Raw genomic sequence first — 20,389 nt, forward strand, 5'->3', positions numbered from 1 at the left:
TTATGTATTAGAATGAAACAAACCACTTCTTTACAAACTTAAAATAAAGGGCACGAAGGATATGACACTCTTTGACTAAATTTGACATGCTTCATTCTGACCTTTCAAATATACATTATACAGTCTAAATGACCACTCAAGTGTTTTTTTAATTAACATTTATTTAACCAGGAAGTCATATTGAGATTAAAAATCTCTTTTTCAAGAGAGACCTGGCCAAAAAGGCAGCAATACAGAAACAATCACACACACACCGAACTACACAGATTTACATAAACATTTCAAAAATAACAACACCATTAAAAAGTAATTAATCAGTACATTTCATTGGATTATTTGCTTGTGAAAAGCTATTAGCACACTTCAGTGAGCACTACCTTTCAAATGTTGCTTTGAATATGGCTGAAAAATACTTTTTTTTGTTGCCACTGTGAATTAATCAAACCAAAATAAAAGTGTACATATATATGAACAGTAACTTCAGAGGTTACTTACCTTGTCAGATTCTAATACTTAATTTGTGTGTAATTTGGGATTCTGGGATCCATCCATCTTGCTCTGTGTGCACGTTTTTTTTTTTTTTTTTTTTTTTTTTTCCAGAAAGGGAGTACTTGTTACCCGATGTGCTTGTGTCATTCAACCTGTTAGCAGCTTGCTGGCTAAGACTCTCTTAATGAGAGAAAGGACTGGTCAAGATCAAAGTCAGGGGTCATGTCAATGAACTAGTTTCACGCAGCGGTCATGCCCTGCAGTAACTCACTGGAAATGTGTACACAGGCGAGCGTGGGGACATGCTTGCTGCCAGAGTTCGCAGGACACACACAATGCTGTAGCAACGTTTCATTGTGTCTCCCCAAAGACTTTTGGAGTGATGAATACATTTTCTAATGCTCCATCACAATCTTAATGTTTTGGTCGTGAATGAATGGGAGATCTTGAACATGAGTTCTTTTCATTGTTTCATTAATTAAACAGGCAGATTGTTCTCAATGCGCATTTTACTCTTAAAAATATATATTTTATTTAACTACTGAAATCACTTGATTCTTGTTGAAGGCTTGTTTAAGTATAAATCTCTGTATTGTCTCTGCACACACACACACACACACACACACACACACACACACACACACACACACACACACACACACACATAATATTATATATATGTAGATATATATATATATTATATATATATATAATATACCCATGGGTTATCTCCTGCAGAGGGTTGTGTGTGTGTGTTGATATAATTCCTAAATATTAAGTTTTTAATCATAAAATGAGTTAGTACATATTTAAAATTGAAGTATAAAATCCAGAAGTTCTGCCACAGAAGAAACAAAGGATCAGTGATAATGATGCTCATAGTACTAATAAGAACAAATAAAAGAGCTTTTAAAAGCTTGGTTAGCACTACTTTAACTATTCTGCACTTGAACAGGTACTGTACACTGTATAATGCTTATTATGGCCATGTTTAGAGACTTGCTACCATTACAGTACAGCAAGACCAAACTTGGATTGATCATAATATTTTAAAGTTTAACCACCCCTATTCATACATTACAAACAATACAAGGATATTTATTACATTTTTTTGTTACACTTATTTTTCTCTCAACTGTTTATTTTAGCTATAATGTAAGTTATGAATGTTTGCTCAAGATAGGGGAAAAGAGGGATTACAGTGACAGCACAGTTTACCCTCCCAATTGACCAGGACTTTAGAAACACCCTGTATAATGGCATCCTGAATTCTGCTTTCAGTAAGAACATTATGTCATGTTTGTAGATTGCAGGGAGGCTGTTAAACAACTCTGTGTTTGCCATTCCAAAATGAACAGCATGATGTGGTTCCCTAGTACAAATAAATTTTTATAAAAAAATAAATATCAATCATCACAATGTACTTTTTAATTACAGAATGATTGTTGGTTTGCAGCGAGTACTGGATGCTACAGGTCTGAAGCCTATCTGCTTTCTGCATTCATTCATTTGTCCAATTTTCCTTGCTGTTGATATGGAATGGAGAGTTTTGAAAGGTTGCAAAACAAATGTTTAGATTTGCATTTGCTCAGCATCACGTGTTAATGGTTGACAGCTTTGTTTTTAATGGACAAGTACTGTGTTTGCAGCCTTAAAAAAAAGCTGTTTTAATGATGTTAACCCTTTTAAAAGTGCAGCTGAAATGTAAATATTTTTCTTGACGAAAAGTATTTTCTGCAGACTGTGCATACAGTATTCAGCAGAGCGCAGACTCTAATGAAGTGATTCACAGCTCTACCCCTCAGGGTTCATTCCCGGACTTTGTTACAATCAAATCCTAACTCAGTTCATTGAACCATAGCCAGTTCAATTAACCAATGTAATACTCGGTTGGATTAAATATCTGGACCGGATTAGATCTTGAAGGTCAGTTGGGGACCACTGCTCAAATGATTAGAGGTTTCCACTGCCCACTTTGTCTTGTTAAGCCTCATTTCCATGATTATACTCACTTCACCTATAGTAAAGCATACACATATATATTTAGAGACCTGAAAAAGCAGACATTTGGGGATATTTTCAAAGGGTTTACTCCACTAACTTTTTTTTTTTTTTAAATCTTAAAACGTCCTGTAAATATTAAAGCAATTGTTAAACTAATATGTATTATTTGTCTTTTTTTTTAATTAAATACTGGATTAAATGTTTTGAAAATAGACCCCATTATTTTTGACTATGGTGGGCTACAAATTAAGAATCTTCCAATGTCAGTCCCTACTGTAATCCCTTTTCATGTTTGAGCCCTGTGTGTTCAGTCAAACATAAACATAGCGTTGTTAACTGTTCTCAGGGAGACTCAAGTGGGATATGCCTTATTATTACAATTTGTTAACAATAGAATGGGAATTTGTTTGCCCTTATTTCTGATAGAGTTGAAGTCCCTTTTGAACACTTTTTTGAAAGGTTTTTAATGAGAAAGTTTAAAGTTGCTATATAAGTATAATTTTATTTTAATATGAGATAATGAAATGTTTGTTAAATGCCAATATGCTATCCCCAGGATGCTGTTGATTCTGCAATTGGAGAAGGGTTACAGATACTGTTCACTAAACAGTGATTCTGAAAATAATGTTTGTGTAGCGATTACATAGAAGCCAACCATTGATCTTTCAATGTGTAACACAATAGTAAATATTTATAAAGGCAATTGGACCCTTTATACAACAGTAGTTTTGTTATCTTGTGGAGATTTAGTTTTAGTTCAACCAGAACTGTATAGTTTTCATATATGTTAATCTTAATAAAGGGGGGGGTGGGGGGGTGGTATATATATTTTATTATTTCAAATAAAATGACCTCTTTTCAAATAGCTAATTAAAGAATCTAATAAAATTGTTTAAATAATACTGTTTTATATTTAAACACACATATACAACACATTGTAAACACATCTTATGGTTTATTTAAATATTTTGGCACAACCCCCCTTCCCTAAAAACACATTACCAAATAAATATTATAAAAATACAAACATGTGTCTATATGTATATATTTTACATAAGATGTATGTTTAATTCTTTGCACTGGAGTTACAATTTATATGTATTAAAGTGTGATTGTAATATAGAATAATAATATTAATATAGTTATAGTCTAGATTTTAGCCATTTATAAAATATCCTGTTTGTAATTTTATTTACTGCATACTAACACATTGCAAAAAACTAGTTAATATTGTACTTTTATTAAGGACTGAAAAAATTAAGTTAAAAAACCCTCTGGCACAGATGGTTTCAACCCCCTCTGTGCTTAAATGGTTAAAGGCATTAAACTTTGACATGTGAACAATATGCAGTTGTTATGAATTCTATGTGACATACATTAGCCAGTGACCCACTATGCATTTCAATACAAAACATTCCAGAATAGAATGCCTTATTGATCAGATAGATTCAGCTGTAAAAAGCAGTTCAAGCTTGCCCACAACAGTAAAATGAAGTTAAAATGTATTGAGCAACTGCATGTTTTATTTCTGTTTTTAAATATGTTCTTTTCCATCTGAATATGTATCAATAAATATGTTTTATTTTTCTCTTCATATTGAAAGTACAGATGTCCTTTTACTACAACGTGTTCATGATATACAATTATACCGTGCAAAAATAAAAGGGTCATGTTTGATTATTTTGTATTCGTTGCTGTAACAATGGATTAAATAGATCCGAGACAAAACTACAAAAGGCCCTATTTGCAAAGCTAAAGTGTTAAACATTTTTTGTCTTGACTGTTGAAAGCAGAACAGGCAAGCAGCAGTCTAGAATAAATGTCAAGCTTTCTGTAATTTACTTAGTGACCCTGGAATAGCAACTAGACAATTATTTGTTTATATCTGTTTATTTAAGAGAGGAGAAGCATGATGGTTGGATTTGAAGAACATATAAATAAACAGTCACAATGTAGATTTGTTTTTTACATATCATTTTACTTAGATTAATGAAGGCTGTCACTGAATAAGACCGTGATACTACTGGTACCAGCCTCATGTCTGATACGCAAGTGGATTCAGATGTGGTTAGCTACCAAAACTAATTGTTGTGACTTACTTCCCCTTATGCAAATGCATTACACCTAGCCAACTGCTTTGTTGGAAAGTACAGCATTTCTAAGAATCATATGATGCCATTATAACTGCTGACAATTAAATGACAAGAATTCAAAGATTTAACACTTTAAAGATATGATTGTGGGAAACTCTTTACATTAGCGGTAGGATTTTACAATGTACCATTTACCATTATGATATCATCTAAGAAATACCATCAAAACATTACTAAGCCATGCAATGTATATAAAACCATGGTCTTGATACAATATCAAAACAGGATCATACCATTGCTCTGTCAGAAGATGAAAATTATGGAAGATATAGCTGCTCTCGAGCAGAAAACGCCAAGGATGGATTGTACTTGACCAGTGACTATGAAGACTTGGTATTTAGCCTCTCTCAGAGGCTCAGATCTTAAAGTCCAGTTGGGTTTGTTCACTAGGACTTGCATATTTACAAAATATTTATATTATTTATGTTTTACTATAAGCTCTGCTTTGTATATAGTTATTGTTTGAAAGATTTTTTTTTTTTTTTAAATATCCTTTATTTCAATCAATATTAACAGTACAAAATAAATAGCACAGATATCCATAGAAAACTATTACAATAATTACAAAACACATTCTTAATTTATTGTCTTCCAAACACCCCACCTCCCCAATTGACCAAATTGTCTGCAACATTTCTCGCTGGTACACCAGTTTATAAAAAGTAAAATCAACTCTAATCCTTGAGGTTACTAACACTTTAGAAATAGATACTACCGCATCAGTTAAAACTCCACTCATTTTGTTTTTCCTACTTATCAAAATTGCCATTTTGGCCTGGCCCAGTAGAAAATTTGCCAATTGACAAAGATTTATTTCCTTTACTGTTCTTCACCCCCAAAATAAAAGAAATGAGTAAAACAGACCCAATTTACTAAACAAATCATTCAATAATTCAAACAAAGGCTTTAACCGACGACAAAACCAATAACAATGAAAAACCGTTTCCCTAATCAAGCAAAACTGACAAGTATATTCTCCCCCCTAGCTGAATAATGGAGAGAAATGAGTTGGTGGCCACAATGGTGTGCAATATTCAACTGCATATCCCCCACTCTTTTAGGAACTGGTGATCCATACAGATTCCTCCATGCATGTGTGATGGAGTCCTCTACCTGTGGCCCCTCTCGTCAATGTGTATCAGGCAAGTTTTTCAACTTTTGAAAATGCAACCCTTTCACACACGTCACACACACTGCCCCGGGGTATCAGTGGTCTGCTCTATTGCAGGTCCAACCCTGGTGGTTCTATATCCAGCTGGCTTTTTCCTAGGAAAAATTGATTCAACTGCTTAACAGCTTAACAGGATAACAGCTTTAAGCTGCACTAAAAAACCCTCCATCACACGCATTGACTTCACACCCAGCTCACTTGCTAGTGATTCTGTAGTTTTCCAGGCTCTTAGCAAAATTACCAACCTTCACTACTTCACTGGAAATCAAAAGCAAAACAAAACTTTGATTCTAAAAGATTGCATTTTAACGCCAAGTTATAAATTAGAGGCTCTTCAAGCAACCAATACAACCCTACAGACGATAGATAGGTACACCGTAGATCAGATTCGTGCCCCTTTAAGAATGTGACCCAAAAATAAAACTTGGATTTTTAAAGCGCTTTTGGGCACTTTTATTAAAAAATAAAATCAAACAAAAACACCTAGCTTTCATTGAGCACTAACTAAACGTATGCAGTCCCTGATTAACATGCAGGACAGCTAAACTGTTTACCTGACATATATAAATTTATAGTAGTGTCTTGTTGTTATTATAAAACCAAACGTAGATTTTACATAGACCTGACGACTTCCAGTGGGGCTCTTTACTCCACAGCAGGAACAGCAACTGAGCAAACTGTCTGCTTTCCTTAAATACCCTGCACCTGGCTCCAATTTACAATGAGCCAGGTGCAGGGGATAATTAAAACAATTAACACAATTAAACAAAAGCAATTAAAATCAAACAAAACGTGCATTTTCACATGTTTTTAGGCAGGGAGGAATCTGACCCTTCCCCTTGTGTCTTTACAAGACACCAGTCATTTAACAGCCTCCTCCTTCCACCCTTAAGACCACCCATCCTCAAGTCCCATCTCCTTAATCTTCGCCCTACTCCACAGAGGAACGAGGGTGGGTCAGTCCCTCTGGCGCTTCCAGGGAGTGACCAAGAACCAGCGAAGAGGGACCCCACCTGGCTGACTGGAGCGACTGCTGTGGAACAGGTGGCTGCAGCAGCGGGCAGAGGTCCACCACTGGGGACCGGCACAGCGAAGTCCAATCACCCAGAGGGAACGAAGCAGTGACCAGGGGGAGCACCAGCGACATCTGGGAGCAGCTCAGCGACGTCTTGTTGCTTGGGGAGAGCGGACTAGGGGACCAGTGGAGGAACTGTGGCCGATGGTGCAGACTCCTGGGCTCCAGATCTAGTCCAGGGAGGTCCAGGCAGACCGGCACGGTGTCCAGGAGCAAGGGGTCAGCGACCGTACCTGGCAGCGTTGGACTGAATTGCTGGGGTAGTGGAGGTGGGTTCCTCACCTTCTTCCCCTCGTCTGATGCCTGCACCTCTCGCTCCCTTGCCCATGCCTCCTCCCCTCTGGGCTCTGGCAGCAGCAGCTCCTCCCATCTGGGCTTTGGTAGCGGCAGCTCCAGTGTTGAGCTCACCCACCTCTCAAACATTAACTCCAGTGCTGTTGGTTCTGTCTCTGGAAGTCCCCGTTCCTCGCTCCACTATCTGTTGCTCTCCTCCTGAGCAGCAGCAGCAGCATTTCTTTTAATTTCTTCAAGCCACTGCTTTAACTCTGGATCAAATTTTATTTATTTTTCTTTTCTTTTCTGGGTTCTGACACCATATGTAAACACATTGGCCGTAGATCGGGTTCGTGCCCCTTTCAAAATGTGACCCAAAAATAAAACTTTGATTTTTAAAGCGCTTTCGCTCACTTTTATTCAAAAGTGAATCAAACAAACAAACACCTAGCTCTCATTGAGCACTAACTAAACATATGCAGGTCCCTGACCAACACGCAGGACAGCCAGCTAAGCTGCTTACCTGATATATAATATAACAACATAACACTACTACAAATTTATATAAAACCAAATGTAGATTTTCCATAGACCTTATGACTTCCAGTGGGGCTCTTTACTCCACAGCAGCAACAGCACTAAGCAACCTGGCTGCTTTCCTTAAATACCCTGCACCTGGCTCTAATTTACAATGATAGCCAGGTGCAGGGGATAATTAACAATAAAACAATTTACACAACTAATACAATTAAACAAACAAATTAAACAAAAACAATTAAATCAAACAAAACGTGCATTTTCACATGTTTTTAGGTAGGGAGGAGTCTGACCCTCCCCCTGCCACCTTACAATATATATGTGAAAATATTACCAACATGGTACCTTTGTGCACATGCATTTGTGTTAACGTTGTCCTATAATATTGCGGTCCCACTGCATTGTCATTGAAGATCCTTTGGTAAGAGTAAAAGTAACATATTTCATTGTTAAAGTTGAACTCCCTTACAAATGACTTTCTGTCAAATAAAAGGTATTTACTATGTTATTTCTGTTGACATTTTATGCAGTGGTCAAAGCTAATAAGCAAAAAGCAAAAATGATGGTGGATCTTCCACAGTTTATCTTTTTACTCTTCTGGTGTATATTTTACAGTGTTAGTTTTTACTGCCCTTTGCTCCTGGATTATAGTATTGTTTTACTAGATTCACCAAACAACCTTTATTCACAGAATAGGATTTGTAACCTTCTTTTCTTTTCATTTTGAATGGGATAAAGTCTAAGTAAGTCCCTCTTTTCTATTGAGGTGCCAAAAGATAGAACTGCTTGGCTGCCACCGAGACACAGATTGCTAGGAAAACACATATGTGTCCTAAAAGATAGGATCACATTAAATCATATGAGGAACTCTCTCTTTCATGGTTCTCTTTGTGCACACATGGTATAATCACTAATAGGCATGTCAAGGACGCCCAACACTGTTATTCTTTGAGGTTGGTTGGCAAACAAGGCCCCTCATTGTCTTGATCAGATCAGGCGTGATCAAATCTTGTAGGGCAGATAATCTGCTATCCAGCTGATAATAAAGTTAATATTTTCTTTAGTTGTCTCTCATTTTTCAAAAGCCAAAATTAAGTCACCAAGTGGAGATCAAACAATGACTATCTATTTGTGGCTCCTTTAGTTGGAGGGCAGTTTAAAAGTGTTTTCTTCAGAAAGCCTCGCCAAAAATATAACAATGCAAGTAAGTTTATATAAGTAAAATATTAACGACACGGTTCAGGCCATAGTGTGCTACTATACATTTTCTTGTCCATATTCGACTAATAACAATACAGTGCTGTTATAACGCTGTAGTCGGGAGTCATAGTTAAGAAACCGTGCTATTTGTGTTCCGTCTTATAACGAAAATACTAGTGTTAGTGTAATGGCATTATGGGGCAAATGGGAGCCATGACTGTACCGCCTTATTACTTGTACCACAGTATAAAGGCCTGCTTTATAAAAGGGGAGCACTGTATTTTAATCATTTCTATATGGATGTCACTTTTGAGACATCAGTAATTTACTTACCAACTGACCAAGCATTAGTTTTATAGAACGTTATTATTTTCGACTTCCTATTCCCATACCTTTTTAATATTTTATTAGAAAGGAAGTTGCATCCCCCAGCCTGCTGACATACCAACTTCCATCCAATTTTAGTTTTGCCAAACAGACGACTTGGATACTGTTACCTCATACTACTATTTTTAAATGACTAAAGTAGGTGTGATACAGTAATGATTCTCTTATCTGGAGTCTTGTTTGCTAAGAACTGGGCTGAAGTCCCTACAACTCATTACTCCATAGACCTTGAGGGACTTGTCAGATAGAAATGACTTCGTCTTTGCTCTTTTTTTTAAGTAACACCCGTGCTGGAAGGATTTCAGTGACCTTCTTTTGAAGCCTACTCTGAAAAGTCAATAAATATCTTCTCAGATTGAGGATAAAAAAATCCATCACCATAAGGTAAATTTCACCAGTGTTCCTGGCTGCCGTGCTCTGCATGTAAAAATGAAAGTATAAGTAACTTAGGTGCTGTTGAGTTTAAGCTGATGTTTTTTTCTCAATTTTGAAGAAATGGTTCAAGTTACAATTCAATAAAAAGCTTGTTACATGTAAAACTCTAATGTACAGCAATGGTACAGTGCACCCTGCAATGGGCCAGGACTGTTCAAACACCCTGAACCATACATCTGCAAAACTAAGAGGTCTGCCTCCCTGTTATGTGTGTAATCAAGGTTCATTCTTAATAATAAATAATACAAGGGCAGCTACAATAGTTTAGGCCATTGGTAGGGTTGTACTGCATTCGTATCACTTTCATCTTTTAACAAACCAATAGTTTCACTACAATATGCACAAAGACATTGCAGTACCATAATATCATATCAGTACTAGTAAGCTTCTGTATCAGAGCTACTATGCTTTATTTGTTCCAAATCCATAATATTAGAGCTACTATGCTTTATTACTTCCAAATTCATGTGTTGCAGTTGGTAATTCTGTGGTTGGCTAATGGTTCTGGGGCTTGTTTCTATATGTCAATACTATGTCGTATCAGGCTAGTATGACATCAAAAGCAGAATATACAATAGAAGTAGCATTTTTATATATAACGTTGCTCACACTACTTGGTCGTATTATCTGTCGTATTCCAACGACACCAATTTAATTGGCATATAAATATGACACAGCCATCTCCCTCATTGAACTTTGAGAAGCATGGCTGCTCTAAATTATGTTGTGTACTGAGACAAGTACAGCATCAGAAGATGTGTGAGCAGTATCTGTGACATGTTTTTTTTTTTAATTGTGTATTGACATTGTTATTATTATAAATATGTAGCCTGTTGTTATTTTGTAATGGTTACCATTTCTTTTTGTCCTGAGCTTCCTTATCTGTCCCCTGACTACCATAGACACTCTACCACATGGCTGTTAATTTAAAAAATAAAATGTCCTTATTAATTTGCACTTCTTCTAGTAGTAGGCCTATCTGTAAGCTAGCTTTGTAGTATAATGTCATCTTTTTGTTGCTGTTTTGGCTGTTGCATTTACTGATTTTCCTGTCTGGTTTGTCTCCTAACACAACCCACAATTCCCCTTGTATTTAGTTTTTTAAATGTGTCACATGTGTTCCACCATATTTAATAATTACAGTGCTCACCCGTTACAACACGTCTCGTTATAGTGCGGAATCGCTTATAACACGAGAGGGTCGTGGCTCCCATTTGCTCCAAAATGCCATTACAGTAGCCTTTTTATACTCGTTATAAGGTGGCACACAAGTAATATGGTCTTGTAGCTCCCCACTATAGCATTATAAAAGCTGAGCACTGTATTTAGTTAAATATTAAATTAGACTGGTTAAATGACTCTTTATTAGTAACACAATGCTGTGTTAATGGTGCAGTTCCAAACATGTAGGTTACATGGTCATATATACTATTACATATACAGCATAAATTAAAAAATGGGGGGTTAGGTCACTTAAACCTATGGTCATATAACTAATGATTACCAAGACCATTCAAAATACATTCCTTGTGTTGCATGGTTCATGTATTTTCCAACATGGCTAGTCTACCTGTCATATTGAAACACGACACCATGATTCGAGGGGAATATTGAAACAGATGATAAATGATGGAGATTGCAGGTGATAACTGGTAGAAAGACCTTTTGTATTTGAACTTAACATCTTACAATACAAAACCGAGCCCCAGACCTACTGGTAACTTCTCTGAAAGGACATTTTATTTAAATACTGAGATCACTCAATTCTTGTTGAGGGCTTGTTTAGTTATAAAGTTCTGAATTGTCCTCTGTATATATATATATATATATATATATATATATATATATATATATATATATATATATATATATATATATATATATATCCTCTGTGTGTGTGACTCAAATGCTTTTAAGATTACTGGTATATACTGTGATGCAGTATTCAGGTTTCAGATACTATATCAATCAATTTTTGGGCTGGATATACAAGTTAATTAAATACCTAATATTTTACCATTAGTCCAAAATAAAAAAATGAACACAAATATGCTTAGTAAAGAAAATTATTGAGCATAATTACTGGGACACATTCAGTTTATGTTTATTAAAAGAACACAGGTCGCTATCAGTGAGAACCATGGCCATAATTTAGCAATTTTTACATACGAAATTACATAGCATATTTACTACGAAAGTCTATGAAAGTCTATTGTCACATTCTTGTTTTTTCTTTATGTATCAAATCCTATGTAGGCCCACATGTGCAATTTTGCTTATTTTCAGGTCTTTTTTGTTGTTGCTGCTTTGCATCCATTGTTTTAATGTTAGCAGCATCTTTAAACAACCCCCATGTTCAGTGTGTTGTTTAACATTATGTGATGTCATTACATTTAAACAGATTATCTTCTTTAAAGAAGATTAGCGACCCTGATGTCCTTTTGTATTTACAAAAACAAACTTATTGTTAATAACTAATTAAACCCATTCGAGAGTCAGTATCAACAATCTTTTTCTTTCATACTGGTTAGGTGTGTAGGTTTCCTGTGTTTATTTTTGTTTTTAATATGTTCATGATCACATATGTATTATTATTTGTGTATTTAATTTGTAAGACATTTATTTTCATTAATAATAGTACTACTATTACTACTACTACTACTACTACTACTACTACTACTACTACTACTAATAATAATAATAATAATAATAATAATAATAATAATAATACTAACATTTTGAAAAATATATCTAATCAAGATTATTGTTTGCTACAATGCACTACAATATATAACATGTGTCAATACTTATGGCAGCATTAAAGATACTCCTAGCAACCACCCCCTCTTCTCAGTTCATCTCAATTACTACAAGAGATGATGACATCTGCTCCTGGCCTCTCCTCAACTACCTTCTGGAGTGGCGATCCAGTTCAAAAGAAAAGCCGGTTTCTAGAAGGACACTAGCAACTGGTAACAAGACGGAAACAAACTGTTTCCAGCAACAACCAGTGCAATACAGATTTCCAGCGATTAAGATTTCCACCATCCAAAGAGCATTCTGTCTTGATTGATATGTGATGTATTGTTTGCTGCTATCTTCTCAGATCTTGTTTTTTTTAGCTGATATCTAATACGGCTGTTGGAAGAACATCTAGGCAGTTTTTCCATTACCAAGATCGCTTCAAAACAGCTGAATAGGTTTCCCTTGACATTTTAGTGATTACCCTGAAATAAACGTTGATACAGATTGAAAGATTCATTTTTTTTTTGGCTATTTTTCTAATTGTTTGGTGTGATACCAGTAAACCATTAGACTAGGGTACCACTTTATTTGCTATTGTGGTCCCAGAGTAAGAAAATGTACAGTGAGCAAAATAAAGCACATCATTCTATATAATACATTAGTTAAGTGATAGAGCCCATCTATGCAGGCTGTACCGTGTGGTAGATGACCGCGATTGGAGTTATGCGTCCCGAGCCGTAGGCGAGGGCACTAACAAAAGTCAAGGTCATTTACCACACAGTGGAGCACACATTGACAGGGCTCTATCGCTATTAGAAAAATATTTATTTCTTTATTTTTGCTTTAAAAAAAACCTTAAAACCTATATTTACTTTGAACTTCTGCTGAGGAAAATAGTCCTTAACATAATTAGAATAGAAAAACGACATACACGTAGAGAAAACTTTATTATTACTATTAGGACATTGCCAGATAAATTAACTGTAGGCTTGTTGAATAGTCTGTGTAGTATAGAGTCAGACTCTAAACTTGTTGTTGGAGGCGGGGTGTCATTTAAGATGGAAGGGATTGGCTGGTGCGAAAAGAACTGAAACAGGGTTGGCAGTTTGATTGGCTGGTTTTGAGGCAGGCCGTTGTTTGGATCCAGCTTATGACAGAATTGTTGACCAATCGTGTCTTTCTTGTTGGTTTGCTGTCCAGTAGATGTGAATTGAGTCTTCATTACGGTGTCCTGTCACAGACATGATTTTCCTTGTCACCAAGAGTCACTAAGTAAACAAAAATATTATCAAGGTCCTACGGTTCTATACATTGTAAAACAAAGCCAGCAATATGATTGTATTCTGTGTGTCACATCCCAACATTATCAAGCTCATACATTGAAGATTATGAGCCATATTTATACAACATTTTTTGTCACCGGACTGTTTTAAAAGAAATAAACAAAAAAAAGTAAATAACAATACAAGGTAAATGGTGACCTGGCATAATAACAAAAGATGTAAACAATAATAATAATAATAATAATAATAATAATAATAATAATAATAATAATAATAATAATGTTGCACTTTAAAATACTTAAAAAGTTAATAAATAAAAAGGATGAAAGAAGGAATTTGTAAAGAAACACGACTGAGACTGCACTAATTTGTATATATAAATGTATACCAATAAAATATTTTGTTGAAAATATCAGTTCAACTATACTACTATTGTCCAGCTGTTTTCTGACAGCTGGAGATGTACCAGGCTTCAAATCAGACTGCTATTACTATTGGCAAAACGAAGAAGAAAAAAAAAATGCTATGAGTACAACTGTGCAATTACTACTAATATATGATAACAATAAAACTGACGGATATATAGGGATGTACAATAACTCTGATATATAGATTTTACAAGTCCAAACTTTCAGTCGGGACTTGCCGCCATGTATTGAAGTTTGATTATATCAGTCTGCATTCCTCAAGTAAGTGGTCTGTTGACATTTCTATTGTTTCAATGAGCCTCCTGATAGCCCATCAATCAGCCTTGACAGCTCATGACACCAGGCTGTCTGCTGCATTCTGATTAATATAAGTAACTCATTTTTCTAAGAAATTTATTGTTACCCCAATACATATTGAAAATAGATCGCTGAAAATGCAGGACATCAAAGAAGTGTTTGGAATTACTGCAAATTTTACCAAACACTGATTCTGATGCAGCAAAAACAGACAATGACGAATCTGGCTCTGAAACAGACCAGGTTTGCGAAGATAAATCTTCCAACAGTAGAGACACCAAGATGATCCTTGGAGAAATTAGAAGCTTTCATTGTACTAGTATATGCCTGTGGGACTAAACACGTGTGAGGCACGGAGTTGTAATTGAAAATGCAGCTCAGACGCACCAGATTTATTTTGTTCTTTACCTCGATCAAGAGAATTAAATGATAAATGTGCTTTTCTCGTCGCTGCCCTTTTGGCAGATCTCATAGTCCATCATCCCAAACAGGTGTGTAACCTCAAACGGTCCTTGCCACTTCACCAGTAATTTAGACTCAGAACTGGATAATAATAGAAACACTTAATCCTCTGGCTGAAACATGTACAACTGGCCCCGCCTGTTATATTGGGTCTTCTGTCTCACTGAGCCTGCTGCAAATTGTCATGCACCCACTTTCCCACAAACTCAAGATGTTTGTGTAAGTCCAACACATACCGGACAGTATTGGTCGAATTATCTTGCTGCTCCTCCCACATCTCTTTGACCAGATCAAGTACGCCCTGGGATCTCTGCCCATACAGCAGCTTGAATGGAGAAAACCCCATGGAAGCCTGGGGAACCTCTTTGATAGCAAAGAGAAGGGGAGGAACCAGCTGGTCCCAGTAGCATACGTCACTCTTAATAAATCTACGCGACATGCTTTTCAGAGTTTTATTAAAATGTTCTATGAGCCCATCGGTCTGGGAGTTGTAAACCCTGTTCCTGATGATCTTAATGTTTCGCAGACCAGCCGGGAAATAAAGTTGGTTCCTTGGTCGATCATTATTTCCATTGCGGAGCACCACCTGAGAGAAAATCTTCACTAGCTCGATGGCAACAGATTTAGCAGACACAGAGCAGAGTGGGATGGCTTCTAGATAATGCGTAGCATAATCCAAAATAACCAATAGGTGTGTGTATCCCACCACACTCCTTTCTAATGGTCCGGCTACATCTACCCCATTACACTCAAACGGAGCTTCAACTAGTGGCAACATCACCAGTGGGACCCATGGAACGGCTCTAGGTCTAACCATCTAGCATTCCTTGCAGCGTTCGCAAAAAAAACACCATCTAGCCTCAGCCAATAGAACAGCCTCAATTTGGTTTTATCCCTCCCCAAATGACTAGACAGGGAATAGCATGAGCCAACTGCTCCCTAAGTCCTCCCTAAAAGGATGAGGAATGAGCAACTGGTGATGCACTTCCCCTGTGCTGGCTCTGCAGCCTCCCTGAACCTTCACCAATCACCCCCAACTGAAACTTCTTGGACTACCTCCATTTCCATGATCTCTTCAATTCCTCTTTCTTAGCCAATAGGGAAGATGGGGCCGTCACAGCGGCCAACCAGTTTTTGCAGTCCCGCCCCAGAATGACAGGCACTGGCAAACGAAGACACAAATCCACTTGTATTCGTGCTACTTGGTGGACAATTTTTTAAGTGTGCATATCCCTGTTAATGCATTTAAGATGAACCTGTTCTGTTATTTGCTTATGCCCCAATGAAATTAACCCTTCTTTTATTAGGGACTGACCACACCCTGAATCCAAGAGAGCTTGGGTTTGTGTACCATCCACTGTCTCAGGAATGACAAACCCTTTTGTGAGTAACGTAATTGAACAGTCTTACTGTCCAAGTGATGTGGCTCACCTCCCCACATGTCCAACACCTTGGTGGACTGTTTTCTCACCATGAAGTTTCATCAAGAGGTTAGAAAACAGGACCCATTAAAGGGGCTGACACCACAGCAGCCCATAGGTAACCCCACCCCACCTCGGTTCTCAGGCTGGGAGCTCCCGCTGCCACACCCCATCCAAATACCTGGCTACCCCTCCCCCAAGTTTTTTAAAGTTGATACTTATTTACATTGTTTCAGTTGTACAGTGTTGTATGTACATGATATACCTGTATATACACACATTTTTTTCTAATATGTGTTTTATTTTTTACAGTTTTTTGAGGTTGCGCTTTATGTAATATGTTTGTATATAAATGCATTAATTTTCAAATGTCCATTTATTTACAATGTTTCGTGTTGTGTAGATGGTTTATATGGCATTCAATTGTTTGTCCTTTCATTATACTATTTGTACTGTTTTTAATACGCAGGTCAAATTGACCGGTCATGGTCGTTCTAGTGTTAAAAAGTGGGGATATTAGAACTGTAGCTGTTCAATGTTAGAGAAACACTAACATGTTGGCTACCATTGACTAAAGTCTGTGTTAAAGTATAACAATATTGAGTAACTAAAATTGTTGTTCTTTTCCAGTTCTTAAATAAGAGACAAAAGAAAAGCCTGAAATACATTCACAAGAAAACAGTTTTATTGGAAACAATGCCTTAACAGAGCGATTGTAGGTACATACAGAATAATGTAGGCACGTTACATTCAAACGTGTTTTATAACTAAAAAAAATAAATAAAAATTGCTATTATCCATTCACATTCAGTACATTAACATTAAACTTTTACAGATATCAAATTTATTTGCAAGTTGCCAAAGTTAAAATAATGCCGTATCAATATAATAAATAAGTTCACAATAATAATAATAATAATAATAATAATAATAATAATAATAATAATAATAAACAGTGAAAAAAGAATATGTTGAAAGAAGACATTCAAGTGAGAGAACAGTACATCCTTCATATAAAAATGTCCTTTGCAGTTTAATGGAACAGGAATCCAAGAAATTGAAAATGGCAGTAATGGTAAATAGGGAGTCCTTTTCTGGTACAGCAAAAAAAGGACGTTAGAGTCACACATAAAAAAGAATACAAATATATTCCTAGATTAAATATGCCAATGGCCTCATAAGCTACTGAAACACATAACATTAACTATGCCAATGTATTTTCCAACAAACTTAAGAAATAAAGTGTTGTGCCTGCCCAAATGAAATGCGTGAACGGTGAGCATCGTTCAACATTAATTACCTACCTCTACACGACATAATTTGATTATGTATTTTGAATAAAGTAGCAATAAGCTTCACACTTTTTTAAGAGCTGTCCTTGCAAACCAATGCACATCACACTGACTGAACCAAAAAGTAGTTTTACAGTGTGGTTTATTATGTAATAATGTAATTCTGTGTAATGAAGTCATACAACACAAAAGTAAACAGGGTGTCCAATGCCATCCTCTACACACCAAGCACCAAGTACAATGTGAATATAACTGATCCATGCACGTAGATGCAAGACTATCTAAAGATCAAAGGCTGGTTTCACAGACCTTGGTTAGCACTGACCTTGGACTACCTTACGCTAAGTAGGCCAGGATATGTGCTAATCAGTCTCTGAAACCATGTAAGATTAATTGAGTAATCACACAGGTTAGCTTTTACCAATTAATTGTGAGTTAAATTAAATATAGTACATCTTAAATCTACAAAAACAGCTGCATCTGTTTTGGCATTTAAGGGCTTCACTCTAACAAAAAGTTGACAATATGAGAATCTTCATTTGTCAAGCATTCTAAATGCAGGACATACCTGTAAAAAATGGCTGCTACATTGTTCCTTGTAATATCTATGTGATATTACAACGGCTCTATTTAATCCACATGACAGAAGGCTCTCTAAGTTCCTGCCAAGCCTCCCTATCAGACTCAATCTATCTCTGTATCTAGCCTCTCCATCTTGTTTTCTGCCTTTCTATCTCTATTTCTCATTTGATTTGATGGTCACCATTTTGAGAGCTCTGTATCTCAGTGCTTAATTAGACCTTTTTACTTGTTTTCAGCTCTTGAACAGTTGAAGATTTCAAGTTAGCTGTAACATTTGATAAGTAACTTGAACTGCAACAGTTTAAGAGTTGGAAACAAGTAAAACTGTCTAATTAAGCAGATTATTAGTTCAATTAAGGGTCTAGTTAAGTAATTGAGAACTTGGTTGGAATGAAAACCAGCAGACACAGGGGGTCCCCAGGACCGAGTCTGAGAATCCCTACTATATTTTATCAGCTCCTACGTAGCTCCAATGTGACTGTATAAAACTGTTTGTTTTTCGTACTTGAGTGACCATAGCATTATCTAACCTAATTACTCCCTTAGGATATACTAACCTGCATGAAAAGGATGTACCAAACATTCAGAATATTTACATTTTTGTTGTATTTGTATTAGTGGGGCACAGTCAGATCTGAATTATTCTGCTGCCTTATTCACATGCTCTATGCTCTTCCTCCACAACAAGAGACAGTACATAGTGCACCCACAAAGTTGCTGTTCAACCACTCACTTTCCACATGCAACCAACTTTTGTTTTTGAATGTAACAAAATTGTCAAGAAACAGCAAGGCCCATGCAATACTTTAATTGGTTTATAATTACATTTATAATTTGTTACTGAAATGGTTTTGCACATTCATAAAACAGTGCAATACTCTTGTTTATAGGTTCAATTACATTTAAAAAATATACCGGTTTTTAAATAAATTCATAAATACATAAATAAATAAATGTGAATAAGTATAAATGATCATATGTAATAAAGTACTATTTACTGTAATTTAAGTATAATGTTGGGGTATGTATTGATCACAGTACAAAAAGCTGTGTCCCTAATTTCATATATTAGTTGTCACATAACATTTTACAAACCAATACATGGTCCACAATTTAGAAAAGGTCATACAAATAGTAACTATAATCTTGAAGTTCAATTTTATGTAATGAATGGCCATAAAATAAATGTATTATGCCACAGAAATGACTGGAAATGCTTTGCAGAGTGCAATGCAAGTATATGACCCTTAAAGGAAAAGTAATGTGAAATGGCAGATGGCAAACTCAGTAACTGATGTGCAGTTTGTGCCACTTAAATAAAGCTCTCTCTCTCTCTCTCTCTCTCTCTCTCTCTCTCTCTCTCTCTCTCTCTCTCTCTCTATATATATATATATATATATATGATATTATATATATATATAATTCGTATCAATTTGGTAATACTGTATGGGTGGGGAGGGATCCCCTACGGAAAATAAATAGAATATATAATATATATATATATATATATATATATATATATTAGAATGATATATCTAGAATAATCTATGATATAGATATATATTTAAATGTGTACACTACACCATGTGATGTTCCAGCAATGCCACAGACAACATTCCAGTACACATGGACATAAACTGGGAGATTTCTTGTTGCTAAGACTACCTGTACAAATTAAAAGGATTATGGCTGTCTGTTACACAGCTGACATGTTTCAATGGAGCTCCCCTTAAAAAGAACTTACCCATAGGGTACAAAGAGTGCAATATAGGACAGTGAGAGTGGGATGCAATGAGGTGGTGCTCTACCAAGGCAACATGAGGACAGTCTGGCAGTTTAGTCATGTCCATTTCATTTCAAAGTTTTTATGTGGTACAGTAGTCTCCATGTATAGGAACACCTCCTAAGAGAACACTTCGCCTAAGGGAACACCCTTGTGGTGAAACTGATTTTTCCCCATTGTAAATGCTCCGCCTAAAAAGAACAGGAACTGAAAAGAAAACATTTTGGCACCGCTAGCGATTTGTTCACTGATACAGTACTGTTTTGTAACCTGATAACTCACCACCATCAAACTTAAATTCAAATGGTTTATTTAATCTTTTCAAATGTGACTTGTCATTACAAGAGTGTCTTGAGGCACATTGATTGTTTT

The sequence above is a fragment of the Polyodon spathula genome, chromosome 1 (genome assembly GCF_017654505.1).
Source record: "Polyodon spathula isolate WHYD16114869_AA chromosome 1, ASM1765450v1, whole genome shotgun sequence".
In the NCBI taxonomy this organism is placed as follows: domain Eukaryota; kingdom Metazoa; phylum Chordata; class Actinopteri; order Acipenseriformes; family Polyodontidae; genus Polyodon; species Polyodon spathula.